This window comes from Coregonus clupeaformis, chromosome 30, assembly GCF_020615455.1.
Source record: "Coregonus clupeaformis isolate EN_2021a chromosome 30, ASM2061545v1, whole genome shotgun sequence".
Taxonomy (NCBI): domain Eukaryota; kingdom Metazoa; phylum Chordata; class Actinopteri; order Salmoniformes; family Salmonidae; genus Coregonus; species Coregonus clupeaformis.
Genome location: NC_059221.1, coordinates 36022807 through 36038087, shown reverse-complemented (window position 1 = coordinate 36038087; position 15281 = coordinate 36022807).

The window sequence follows — 15281 nt, the reverse complement described above, 5'->3', positions numbered from 1 at the left end:
ATCTCAAGGTCCTGGAGTGGCCTAGACAGTCTCCAGACCTGAACCCAATAGAAGATCTTTGGAGGGAGCTGAAAGTCCGTATTGCCCAGAGACAGCCCCGAAACATGAAGGATCTGGAGAAGGTCTGTATGGAGGAGTGGGTCAAAATCTCTGCTGCAGTGTGAGCAAACCTGGTCAAGACCTACAGGAAACGTATGATATCTGTAATTGCAAACAAAGGTTTCTGTACCAAATATTAAGTTCTGCTTTTCTGATGTATCAAATACTTATGTCATGCAATAAAATGCAAATTAATTACTTAAATGTGATTTTCTGGATTGTTTTAGATTCCGTCTCTCACAGTTGAAGTGTACCTATGATAAAAATTATAGACCTCTACATGCTTTGTAAGTAGGAAAACCTGCAAAATCGGCAGTGTATCAAATACTTGTTCTCCCCACTGTACATACACTACCAGTCAAAAGTTTGGACACACCTATTCCTTCAAGGGTTTATTTTTATTTTTACTATTTTCTACATTGTAGAATAATAGTGCCTTGATGACATCGTTGGACAGTCTTGGCATTCTCTCAACCAGCTTCATGAGGAATGTTTTTCCAACAGTCTTGAAGGAGTTCCCACATATGCTGAGCACTTGTTGGCTGCTTTTCCTTCACTCTGCGGTCCAACTCATCCCAAACCATCTCAATTGGGTTGAGGTTGGGTGATTGTGGAGGCCAGGTCATCTGATGCAGCACTCCATCATCCTTCTTGGTCAAATAGCCCTTACACAGCCTGGAGGTGTGTTTTGGGTCATTGTCCTGTTGAAAAACAAATGATAGTCCCACTAAGCGCGAACCAGATGGGATGGCGTATCGCTGTAGAATGCTGTGGTAGCCATGCTGGTTAAGAGACCCTTAAATTCTAAATAAATCACTGACAGTGTCACCAGCAAAGCACTCCCACAACATCACACCTCCTCCTCCATGCTTCATGGAGGGAACCACACATGCGGATATCATCCGTTCACCTACTCTGTGTCTCACAAAGACACGGCGGTTGGAACCAAAAATCTCATATTTGGACTCATCAGACCAAAGGACAGATTTCCACCGGTCTAATGTCCATTGCTTGTGTTTCTTGGCTAAAGCAAGTCTCTTCTTCTTATTGGTGTCCTTTAGTAGTGGTTTCTTTGCAGCAATTCGACCATGAAGGCCTGATTCACACAGTCTCCTCTGAACAGTTGATGTTGAGATGTGTCTGTTACTTGAACTCTGTGAAGCATTTATTTGGGCTGCAATCTGAGGTGCAGTTAACTCTAATTAACTTATCCTCTGCAGCAGAGGTAACTCTGGGTCTTCCTTTCCTGTGGCGGTCCTAATGAGAGCCAGTTTCATCATAGAGCTTGATGGTTTTTCCGGATTGACTGACCTTCGTCTTAAAGTAATGATGGACTGTCGTTTCTCTTTGCTCATTTGAGCTGTTCTTGCCATAATATGGACTTGGTATTTTACCAAATTGGGCTATCTTCTGTATACCACCCCTACCTTGTCACAACACAACTGATTGGCTCAAACGCATTAAGAAGGAAAGAAATTCCACAAATTAACTTTTAACAAGGCACACCTGTTAATTGAGATGCATTCCAGGTGACTACCTCATGAAGCTGGTTGAGAGAATGCCAAGACTGTGCAAAGCTGTCATCAAGGCAAAGGGTGGCTACTTTGAAGAATCTCAAATATAAAATATATTTTAATTTGTTTAACACTTTTTTGGTTACTACATGATTCCATATGTGTTATTTCATAGTTTTGATGTCTTCACTATTATTCTACAATGTAGAAAATAGTAAAAATAAAGAAAAATCCTTCAATGAGTAGGTGTGTCCAAACTTTTGACTGGTACTGTTTATAAGGAACTCAGTCCGGCTTTCAACTTACTATTGAAAGTTGTAATAGTAGAATGCACAAGGTGAAATTTCGAAATTGGGGAGTGCATCATCAGTATTCCTCTTGTCATGTAAGTCATTGCATACCTTAGAGAGCTATTTATAACTTGTCAGAAACGTCCAGATCAACTAGCCCATGTCAGCTAATGTTTTTTAGCTGGGTTTTGTATCCCATAGACTTTGTAGTAATGTTTAAGTCACTCAAATATCACATGAATACACATTAGACATGGCAAAATGTATAGAATTGCAAGAAAATTAGCTTTAAAACCGCCAAACTTTGTCTGCACCACCTGACAAAATGTGTATAATTGCAGGAAATAAACTTTAAACCTATGGACAAGATGGGATTACGTTGTGAGCAGCCATTCACCAGCACCTTTCAGAAAAACATATCCCTCTCACTTTGTGTTTGTTTTTGGCCAAAGAGACAGACTGCCTGCAGGTGTGTGTGTGTGTGTGTGTGTGCGCGCGTGCGTGTGTGTGTGTGTGTGCATGTTAGAGAGAGGGTGAGTGTGTGAGAGAGAGGGTGAGTGTGGCAGACATACCTGTCAGTGCCACAGCTGGTTCTCTCTGTGGCTGCAGGGCTCTGGCTGGAGCAGTGTGACACCCAGAATCACAGCACCACACCACAGGGCCTGGGGTCCCAACACACAAACACACACACACACACAGACGTATACAAAAACACAGCGCATTGGCCTGAGGTCCAAAGACACCTTCTCCTGGCCCTATCCCTTTCCACCTATCACAGTGAGGCACCACTATGTCCCCTCACACTACTACACAGTCCATTCTCCACACTGACCCCCCATTCCCCCCGCAAAATGAAGACATAGCACATCCATGACAACATCGGTAGCTAAGGCCCTTCCCTTTCTCTTTACACACACCCCTGCCATCCTTGTGACTGTCACCTCTCCTCTATGGATGCTACCTGGCCCCTGTCACCGCCCGCTCTCTCTGCTGGCACGGACAGCTGACACACACATACACACACACACCAACACACACATACTGTACATAAAACCCATTGCACCTCCTAGAGAGGTAGTAGACATGGAGATCTGGTTATTGTCAGAAAACATGGTTATTGTCAGAAAACCAAAAACATCAACAAAATCTGTGGGTAAACACACATGCGAACAGGACAGAACAGATTGCATGGGAATGGAGGGACTATAATCTTGTAAGAAGAGAGAGAGAAACACTAGAAGAGAGAGAGAAACACAAGAAGAGGGAGAGAATAATAATAATAATATGCCATTTAGCAGACGCTTTTATCCAAAGCGACTTACAGTCATGTGTGCATACATTTTTGTGTATGGGTGGTCCCGGGGATTGAACCCACTACCCTGGCGTTACAAGCACTGTGCTCTACCAGTTGAGCTACAGAGGACCAGAGAAACAGTAGAAGAGAGAGAGAAACCGTAGAAGAGAGAGAGAAACAGTAGAAGAGAGAGAAACAGTAGAAGAGAGAGAAACAGTAGAAGAGAGAGAAACAGTAGAAGAGAGAGAAACACTAGAAGAGAGAGAAACACTAGAAGAGAGAGAGAGAGAAACACTAGAAGAGAGAGAGAGAAACACTAGAAGAGAGAGAGAAACAGTAGAAGAGAGAGAGAGAGAAACACAAGAAGAGAGAGAGAAAAAAACACTAGAAGAGAGAGAGAAACAGTAGAAGAGAGAGAGAGAAACACAAGAAGAGAGAGAGAGAAAAACACTAGAAGAGAGAGAGAGAGAAACAGTAGAAGAGAGAGAGAGAAACACTAGAAGAGAGAGAGAAACACAAGAGAGAGAGAAACACTAGAAGAGAGAGAGAAACAGTAGAAGAGAGAGAGAGAGAAACACAAGAAGAGAGAGAGAGAAACACTAGAAGAGAGAGAGAAACAGTAGAAGAGAGAGAGAGAGAAACACAAGAAGAGAGAGAGAGAAAAACACTAGAAGAGAGAGAGAAACAGTAGAAGAGAGAGAGAGAGAAACACAAGAAGAGAGAGAGAGAAAAACACTAGAAGAGAGAGAGAGAGAAACAGTAGAAGAGAGAGAGAGAGAAACACTAGAAGAGAGAGAGAAACACAAGAGAGAGAGAGAGAAACACTAGAAGAGAGAGAGAGAGAGAGAGAAACAGTAGAAGAGAGAGAGAGAGAAACACTAGAAGAGAGAGAAACACTAGAAGAGAGAGAGAGAAACACTAGAAGAGAGAAAAACACTAGAAGAGAGAGAGAGAGAAACAGTAGAAGAGAGAGAGAGAGAAACACTAGAAGAGAGAGAGAAACACAAGAAGAGAGAGAGAGAGAAACACTAGAAGAGAGAGAAACACTAGAAGAGAGAGAAACACTAGAACAGAGAGAAACACTAGAAGAGAGAGAGAGAGAAACACAAGAAGAGAGAGAAACACTAGAAGAGAGAGAGAGAGAAACACTAGAAGAGAGAGAGAAACACAAGAAGAGCGAGAAACAAATCAAATCATATTTTATTTGTCACATGCGCCGAATACAACAGGTGTAGACCTTACAGTGAAATGCTTACTTACAAGCCCTTAACCAACAATGCAGTTTTAAGAAAAATAAGTGTTAAGTATACAAATAGATACAGTGTCTTGCAAAAGTATTCATCCCCCTTGGCGTTTTTCCTATTTTGTTACATTACAACCTGTAATTTAAATTGATTTTTATTTGGATTTCATGTAATGGACAGACACAGAATTGTCCAAATTGGTGAAGTGAAATGAAAAAAATAACTTGTTTCAAAAAATGCATATGTATTCACCCCCTTTGCTATGAAGCCCCTAAATAAGATCTGGTGCAACCAATTACCTTCAGAAGTCACATAATTAGTTAAATAAAGTCCACCTGTGTGCAATCTAAGTGTCACATGATCTGTCACATGATCTCAGTATATACACACCTGTTCTGAAAGGCCCCAGAGTCTTCAACACCACTAAGCAAGGGGCACCACACCAAACAAGCGGCACCATGAAGACCAAGGAGCTCTCCAAACAGGTCAGGGACAAAGTTGTGGAGAAGTACAGATCAGGGTTGGGTTATAAGAAAATATCAGAAACTTTGAACATCCCACGGAGCACCATTAAATCTATTATTAAAAAATGGAAAGAATATGGCACCGCAACAAACCTGCCAAGAGAGGGCCGCCCACCAAAACTCACGGACCAGGCAAGGAGGGCATTAATCAGCGGCAACAAAGAGACCAAAGATAACCCTGAAGGAGCTGCAAAGCTCCACAGCGGAGATTGGAGTATCTGTCCATAGGACCACTTTAAGCCGTACACTCCACAGATCTGGGCTTTACGGAAGAGTGGCCAGAAAAAATGCTTAAAGGAAAAAATAAGCAAACACGTTTGGTGTTCGTTAAAAGGCATGTGGGAGACTCCCCAAACATATGGAAGAAGGTACTCTGGTCAGATGAGACTAAAATTGAGCTTTTTGGCCATCAAGGAAAACGCTATGTCTGGCGCAAACCCAACTCCTCTCATCTCCCCGAGAACACCATCCCCACAGTGAAGCATGGTGGTGGCAGCATCATGCTGTGGGGATGTTTTTCATCGGCAGGGACTGGGAAACTGGTCAGAATTGAAGGAATGATGGGTGGCGCTAAATACAGGGAAATTCTTGAGGGAAACCTGTTTCAGTCTTCCAGAGATTTGAGACTGGGACGGAGGTTCACCTTCCAGCAGGACAATGACCCTAAGCATACTGCTAAAGCAACACTTGAGTGGTTTAAGGGAAAACATTTAAATGTCTTGGAATGGCCTAGTCAAAGCCAGACCTAATTCCAATTGAGAATCTGTGGTATGACTTGATTGCTGTACACCAGCGGAACCCATCCAGCTTGAAGGGGCTGGAGCAGTTTTGCCTTGAAGAATGGGAAAATATCCTAGTGGCTAGATGTGCCAAGCTTATAAAGACATATCCCAAGAGACTTGCAGCTGTAATTGCTGCAAAAGGTGGCTCTACAAAGTATTGACTTTGGGGGGGTGAATAGTTACGCACGCTCAAGTTTTCAGTTTTTTTGTATTATTTCTTAAAAAAAAAGAAAAATTAGCATCTTCAAAGTGGTAGGTTGTGAGGCAACAAAATAGGAAAAATGCAGGAGTCTTATGGCTTTGGGGTAGAAGCTGTTAAGGAGTATTTTGGACCTAGACTTGGCGCTCCGGTACCGCTTGGCGTGCGGTAGCAGAGAGAACAGTCTATGACTAGGGTGGCTGGAGTCTTTGACAATTTTTAGGGCCTTCCTCTGACACCGCCTGGTATAGAGGTCCTGGATGGCAGGAAGCTTGGCCATAGTGATGTACTGGGCCATACACACTACCCTCTGTAGTGCCTTGCAGTCAGAGGCCGAGCAGTTGCCATACCAGGCAGTGATGCAACCAGTCAGGATGCTCTCGATGGTGCAGCTGTATAACGTTTTGAGGATCTGACGACCCATACCAAATCTTTTCCATCTCCTGAGGGGGAATAGGCTTTGTCGTGCCCTCTTCACGACTGTCTTGGTGTGTTTGGACCATGATAGTTTGTTGGTGATGTGGACACCAAGGAACTTGAAGCTCTCAACCTGCTCCACTACAGCCCCGTCGATGAGAATGGGGGTGTGCTCAGTCCTTCTTTTCCTGTAGTCCACAATCATCTCACAAGGAGAGAGAGAAAAACACAAGAACAGAGAGAAACACAAGAACAGAGAAACACAAGAAGAGAGAGAGAAACACAAGAAGAGAGAAACACAAGAAGAGAGAGAGAAACACAAGAAGAGAGAAACACAAGAAGAGAGAAACACAAGAAGAGAGAAACACAAGGGAGAGAAACACAAGAAGAGAGAGAAACACAAGAAGAGAGAGAAACACAAGAAGAGAGAGAAACACAAGAAGAGAGAAACACAAGAAGAGAGAAACACAAGAAGAGAGAAACACAAGAAGAGAGAAACACAAGAAGAGAGAAACACAAGAAAAGAGAGAGAAACAAGAAGAGAGAGAAACAAGAAGAGAGAAACACAAGGAGAGAGAAACACAAGAAGAGAGAAACACTAGAAGAGAAAACAAAGGAGATATATGAAACATACATAAATAAAGTTAATATTATTATATATGGTGACTTTTATTGCATTCATTTTGGGTATTCAGAAGAAAAGAGCATTGAAACACACACACACCAATTATGGATGTGAGGACTGATCGGTACTATTAAATGGATTCTCACTGTCTCCATCAGTCAGTACCTCCATCTCGTCAAGGGAGAGCCTCAGTGTGTGTCCCCAAGCAGGATGAACTCTCTGTGGAGAGAATGCCTCAGGCAGTGCCCCTCCCCATCCCCACGCGCTTCGCTTCCTCTGAGATGGCAGAGCCAGGGAATATAGGTGATATGGGCCTATATGAGAAAGAGACATCTACTGCTGTAATGATGATCACTACAGAGTGATTCATTTTTATCTCAGATGTGAAGCTGCATCAACTGACAGTTTGTTCAGTCATAGTTTTATTTCAGCTTGAAAGATTCATATTGTTCTTATTTTCATTCATTTCTGTCATATTAACATATTAACAGATAGATATATTCACAACGTTTTCTTTTAAGACTAATAAGACAGTATTGTGTCTATAATAAGAGTATTATTCAGACATGTATGTACTTATTATCTACAAGTGAAAAAGGTCAGCTAATAGAGAAATATTTCATTAATAATGTGATATATTGATAGTCTCGTTTTTTAATGAGCTAGATAACTAAGTGTTGGTGGAAATGAAACAATACCATTATATATTCTGCTGACATTTCCATAAACATTAGAAACTGGAGTCAATTAAAAAAATTAAGTAAACAGGTTGACATGAGAAATGAAACTGTATTTTGACTGTGGCTGTCAGGGGAGGTTGACTTCTCCATCCCTCTAAAGTTTTAAGAGTAAGTGACTGGTTGCCCTGTTGGCCCTGCCTAGTGTGTGTGCGTGTGTGTGTGCGTGCGTGTGTGTGTGCGTGCGAGTGTGTGTGCGTGCGTTTACTGGAGTGATCAACTTCTGCTAAATACTAATTACTAGTGCCGATGCCCTTTCTATTGAGTCCCTTTAGTATAAACATTCATTATGGCTCGTTTTCTTCTTTGTAGCTCCATCATCATTATTCCACCACATCCTCCGGAGGAGAGGGAGGGCTGGACCGGGCTGGAAAACACACACACACACACACTTGGAACCGGAGCGCCCAGACCTGGGAATGCACACAAGTGATATTTGTGCGAGGAGATCAAAAAGCATTTACCTTTAGATGTTTCCCCGATATAAATATTAAATGTCCTTATTTAAATCTAATTTGGGTTTCCTTGTCTCAGGGGTCTTTTCAACAGTACCTGTTGCCTGAGGCCACTGCTGGTTGACAGCCAAACGTTAGTAAAGAGAGAGGAGGGAAAAGAGAGGGTCTGGTGCTGCTGGAGATGTGAGCAGAGTGGGTTGCTGTGTGACGCCAGGGAGGGCTGAAAAAGACATGAGTGGAGAGGTGGAAGAGAGGGATGGAGGGGCAGAAGAGGGATGGAGAGGGCTATTTAACCTAGTCGTGTGCATATGCAAACAGAATCGCTGACTTTATTAGTACCCCTGGAAACAATAAACAAATGGAAGCAATGGTTAATAAACTATTCATAATAAGTGTACATACTATTGATAAATGATTGTTTCAGCATTTATAAATCTTCATGAGCTTTATAAGCAAACGTATAATCAGTAGTGGCAGTAAGAAAAAATTAACAATCACTTGAGTATGACTTACAGTGGTCTAATTACTTTCAGTATTTTAACATTGTTCCGTGAGCATTTCTGAATTTCTCTGTCATTGCAAAACTGAGCATATGACAACCCACTGCCGAAGCCAACACACCATATAAAATTACATTTCATCAACATTTGTTATGATGAGTTTCACTCCGTTACAGAACAAAGACTTTGACCATTCACTTGGCAAAAATGAGAAAAGCTACTCTCTATCACCCCCTTCTCTCTCTCTCTCTCTCCATCTCTCTCTCTCCCTCCCTCTCCCCCCCCCCCCCCCCCTCCTCTCTCTCTATGCAGGGAATGTGGTGATGATAGGGTGTGTTTGTGTTTGTGTCTTTGTTGTTCCATCTCAGACAAAGCCCATTGAATATCATTGCATATCAATAGTGAGTGAACAACAATTAAATTAAATTAAATTGGTCATTTAGCAGACGCTCTTATCCAGAGCGACTTACAGCCAACAACCTGAAGCCATGCAGCCTCTGGCTCTTGGGTGTGTTGGATGACCAAACAGACAGATACAGTGAAAGAGACAGACAAATATGGACAATATACATTGCATATACTGTATCATAATCAATATTAAAATAATTTATTTTTTAATTCACCTATATTTCAGCCCCATTTGCATCCTGGCATTTGAACCGTTGAGTCGGGCCCAAACACTCTAGCCACTAGCCAGGTGGGTAGATGATAACCACTAGCCAGGTGGGTAGATGATAACCACTAGCCAGGTGGGTAGATGATAATAGGGCCCATGATGGTAGCAGAAAACCAACCCCTGGGTGGGAAGGCTTTAACTGAAATGTAAAGAGGTAGAGCAGGCTAGATTATTTCACACGCGCACACACGCACGCACGCATGCACACACACACACACACGCACACACACACACTCTCCTCATCTGGCCACAGAGCTGACAGTGGTTTATGTTATTAATGGGCAGGTGTGGGTCCTGTCCCGAAGGGTTCCATTAAAATGGTGCCCCTCTCAATGCCAGTGCCATTTGCTCTTTATATTTAACAGAGGCCATATGTCTAGCAGGATGCAAACAGCTGACAGGGTTTAATTGAAAGAAATATACATATCTGGCGGCGTGGGTGTAAGAGAGAGAGAGAGAGGGGCAAAGGAATTTTGTTTTGGCATCAGGGAATCACTCTGAGGGGTCAAGTATGAATTATAGAGAGAGAGAGAGAGAGAGCGAAAGAGAGAGAAAGAGAGAGAAAGAGAGAGAGACAGAGGTGGACAAAGGGACAAGGACACCACTGTGTTCCTCAGAGGAGCATCCTCCTCAGTGAATTTCAGAAAAATGTAAATAGTGAAACATTAAAAATATGTCCTTTTTAGATAAAACTAAACTAAATATATTCACGTCACCAAATAATTGATTAAAACACCGTTTTGCAATGATGGTCTACAGTAGCCTCAACAGCACTCTCTTGGGTAGCAAGCACCATGGTGTAGCCAGAGGTCAGCTAGTTTCCGTCCTCCTCTGGGTACGTTGACTTCAATACAAAACCTAGGAGGCTCATGGTTGTCACCCCCTTTCATAGACTTACACAGTAATTATGACGACTTCCGGAGGACGTCCGCCAACCTATCAGAGCTCTTGCAGCATGAACTGACACGTTGTTCACCCAATCAAAGGATCGGAGAATGAATCTAGTACTGAAAGCATAAGCTACAGCTAGCTAGCACTGCAGTGCATAAAATGTGATGAGTAGTTGACTCAAAGAGCGAGAAAGACAATAATTGAATAAAAAAATGAAGGAAAAGCAGGAGAGAGAGAGCGAGAGCTATATTTCGTTGTATTTTTTTTCACTTTCACTTACTTAGCTAGCGAATGCAGCTAGCTAATTTAGCCTACTCAAAAACCCGGCACAAACAGAGAGGGATGCTATGTTAGCTAGCTGGCTAAGGCTATCCAACACTGTAACTCTTCAAAGTCAAGGTAAGCTTTTGGTTTTATTAATTTATTGCCACTGGGTTCCGCCGGTGTAACTGCTAAGCTGCTTGCTGTACACTGTACTGCGTGATTGTAGAAGGTTTACTAAACTAATAGCTACATTAGTTCTAGTAGCTATGTTGACTATGACGTTAGCTAATATGGTGACAACGATGTAGCGGTTAGTGGTTATGATTGTAGCTGTTGTCCACAAGCGAAGGGAAAAGGTGAGAGGAGGAGAGAGCGTAGATACGAGAAGGAATTATACAACGAGCAAAGTGATCAGGCAAAGTGATCACATTTGTATGTGGCTGCTATGAAAGTGAACTGTGTGTGCGGGTGATCAGGGGTGTATTCATTCTGCCGATTCTGTTGAAAAACGTTTCTCAAACAGAACGAAGCGGGGATAAACATACCTGAATTTGTCCAATAGAAACTCTTGTTTGCAACTGTTTGGACTAATGATTACACCCTAGATCAGCTAGATGCAGGCAAGACTGTGCAAGGCGGTATTGAATGTGTCACTGTCTGTCACCTTGATTACACTAATTTGTCTCTCGAACCTGTGCACCTACATTGTAGCAACCTTATGATGGGTATAGGGAAAATGTTAGTATCATGTACAGTGGGGAGAACAAGTATTTGATACACTGCCGATGTTGCATGTTTTCCTACTTACAAAGCATGTAGAGGTCTGTAATATTTATCATAGGTACACTTAAACTGCGAGAGACGGAATCTAAAACAAAAATCCAGAAAATCACATTGTATGATTTTTAAGTAATTCATTTGCATTTTATTGCATGACATAAGTATTTGATCACCTACCAACCAGTAAGAATTCCGGCTCTCACAGACCTGTTAGTTTTTCTTTAAGAAGCCCTCCTGTTCTCCACTCATTACCTGTATTAACTGCACCTGTTTGAACTCGTTACCTGTATAAAAGACACCTGTCCACACACTCAATCAAACAGACTCCAACCTCTCCACAATGGCCAAGACCAGAGAGCTGTGTAAGGACATCGGGGATAAAATTGTAGACCTGCACAAGGCTGGGATGGGCTACAGGACAATAGGCAAGCAGCTTGGTGAGAAGGCAACAACTGTTGGCGCAATTATTAGAAAATGGAAGAAGTTCAAGATGACGGTCAATCACCCTCGGTCTGGGGCTCCATGCAAGATCTCACCTCGTGGGGCATCAATGATCATGAGGAAGGTGAGGGATCAGCCCAGAACTACACGGCAGGACCTGGTCAATGACCTGAAGAGAGCTGGGACCACAGTCTCAAAGAAAACCATTAGTAACACACTACGCCGTCATGGATTAAAATCCTGCAGCGCACGCAAGGTCCCCCTGCTCAAGCCAGCGCATGTCCAGGCCCATCTGAATTTTGCCAATGACCATCTGGATGATCCAGAGGAGGAATGGGAGAAGGTCATGTGGTCTGATGAGACAAAAATTTTGCTTTTTGGTCTAAACTCCACTCGCCGTGTTTGGAGGAAGAAGAAGGATGAGTACAACCCCAAGAACACCATCCCAACCGTGAAGCATGGAGGTGGAAACATCATTCTTTGGGGATGCTTTTCTGCAAAGGGGACAGGACGACTGCACCGTATTGAGGGGAGGATGGATGGGGCCATGTATCGCGAGATCTTGGCCAACAACCTCCTTCCCTCAGTAAGAGCATTGAAGATGGGTCGTGGCTGGGTCTTCTAGCATGACAACGACCTGAAACACACAGCCAGGGCAACTAAGGAGCCAGTCTCCAGACCTGAACCCAATAGAAAATCTTTGGAGGGAGCTGATAGTCCGTATTGCCCAGAGACAGCCCCAAAACCTGAAGGATCTGGAGAAGGTCTGTATGGAGGAGTGGGCCAAAATCCCTGCTGCAGTGTGTGCAAACCTGGTCAAGACCTACAGGAAACGTATGATCTCTGTAATTGCAAACAAAGGTTTCTGTACCAAATAATAAGTTCTGCTTTTCTGATGTATCAAATACTTATGTCATGCAATAAAATGCAAATTAATTACTTAAAAATCATACAATGTGATTTTCTGGATTTTTGTTTTAGATTCCGTCTCTCACAGTTGAAGTGTACCTATGATAAAAATTACAGACCTCTACATGCTTTGTAAGTAGGAAAACATGCAAAATCGACAGTGTATCAAATACTTGTTCTCCCCACTGTAGTAGCCTAAACCTATCAATGTTACATTGAGCTGGGTGAATGGCAGAAGAATGACAGTCATCCAATAAGCTGTAATAGAAATAAGGCAATGCTCATACAAATTAATTGTCCTCCCTAATCTTAAACGGCATCGACCGCCACTGGTTCAGAGTGAGGGAGAGAGAGAGAGAGAGAGAGAGAGAGAGAGAGAGAGAGAGAGAGAGAGAGAGAAAGGGACAGGGACAGCACTGTGTTCAGAGTGTGAACTTCATGTTTCATCTCCCTTCACAGGGACAGTAGAGACGCTGTCATCCATACTGCCAAATTACAACAAATTACAAGCGGCAGTGGGCTGATTTAGACACAGGAGGCGACTAAGAACAACTGAGAGAGAGTATGGAGCAGGCTATGCACATAAATTAAAGGCCTTATTCAATCAATCACACCCAGTAACCAGTAACGAGGTCAAGAGGATACGTGAAACATCTTGCTGTGCATCTTTGTAGCCTATTCATGTACTCACCAACACAATGCATAGCCTACTGTGCCAACCAAGAAGACAAGACAAGGTATCATTTCATACACCCTTTCTCGCTGTGCTGAAACCACATTATTTCTGACGTAGGCTATGAAAATGTTTTCGTTCTATTAGGCTGTAACGTCTAAAATGAAGGAAATCCCTAACACTAGGCTAACAGGCACAACGCAATTAGTGTTTAAACCATGTCAATGGCCTTCCAATACAAAGGGTCTCAGAGGACCTCTGGACGTCTAAGACCTTCTGCTCTATTACCAGTGAATGATTAATCCTCCACAACACAATGCCCGGTCGTTAACTAGGTCTTTATGCCATTAGTTAGTCTTAATACACTCCCTGTCCCTTTCAAAGATGCTAACTCGCGTTCTGCTAATTAGCATTCCAAACAGGGGATCAGGATAAGGAGTGAAAGAGTGAGAGAGAGAGAGAGAGAGAGAGAGAGAGAGAGAGGGGGGATACAATAGAGTAGGCCCTCTGCCACAAAGGCAGGACATCTGATGAGACGGCGACATGGTGACATTGTCATTAACTTGATGTTAATTACTAATTAATGGGGCTATTTCATTTACAAGTATCTCTGGCTCTGTGACGAGGCCCTCCTATATTAGGTTACTCTAGCGAGGGACTTCTATAATAGGTTACACTAGCGAGGCCCTCCTATAGTAGGTTACTCTAGCGAGGCACTTCTATATTAGGTTACTCTAGCGAGGCCTTCCTATAGGCTAGCATGTTACTCTAGAGACCCTCCTATAGGCTAGTAGGTTACTCTAGAGAGGCCCTCCTATAGGCTAGTAGGTTACTCTAGAGAGGCCCTCTTATAGGCTAGTAGGTTACTCTAGAGAGGCCCTCCTATAGGCTAGTAGGTTACTCTAGAGAGGCCCTCCTATAGGCTAGTAGGTTACTCTAGAGAGGCCCTCTTATAGGCTAGTAGGTTACTCTAGAGAGGCCCTCCTATAGGCTAGTAGGTTACTCTAGAGAGGCCCTCCTATAGGCTAGTAGGTTACTCTAGAGAGGCCAACTGAAGGCCAGAAGATGTGGGGGAGGTTCCTCTTGTGGGCCACTCATCATGATTATGTCTGAGTAAGCTGCTTTAACGCTGCCATTTAGAGACAATATGAATCTACCCATCTAGCCCATCAAGTGACTGACTGACCCACCTCCTACTCTTAAAATGATGGCCGTGTTCCACTCTACCCCTCCCCTGTCCCCTCTTCATAACTACAGAGACTGTCAGGTCCAATTAGATCAGAGGTCTCAGAGGAAAGGGAACTGTCTTAAGACTATTTGAGACATGGTGTAAAGTGCATTTCCTGTTTGCCTTCCACATGGCACCTGTAGTCTTTTGTCTTCAGATTGTGTTGCAGGTGTAAAAGAAAATCAAGTCATCAACAGTGTAAGACTTTTATACATTCATAACAACTACATTGCCTACAAACCTACAACTCCCTGCTCCAGCCATCATCAAATTATTAATTCTATGTTGCCCATCGACTTCTAACTACAGAACTCAATGGCTTGAACCACAACCATCCAATCCTTGGTCTCTGACCCCTCCCCTTTCCCCCCTCACCATCCATTGCCACGGTGACGGCCACAAGCCACCAGTCTCCATAGTAACCTGAGCCTTTGGTCCCGTGAGAGTGGTGTTGTTGGGTTGGGTTGACTGGCGTCTGGCCGTTCACACGTGGGGCTGTGCCAGCTAGCCAACATGGCACACAGCGTCCTGCCATATGGTGCCACCCCATACATCCTGCTGGCCTGGCTGAGGCTGGAGGTCTGGGCCTGAAGAGAGGGAAGGGGGAGTGTGAATGGGAGAGACCTGCCTCCACCAGTAGCCACTCCACAGCTGAGGCACAGAGAGATCTGGTGATGGTTGTCTGAGAGCACATGGTGCCCACTATAAGGTGCATGTTGCTTGCCTGTTGTTTTACTAT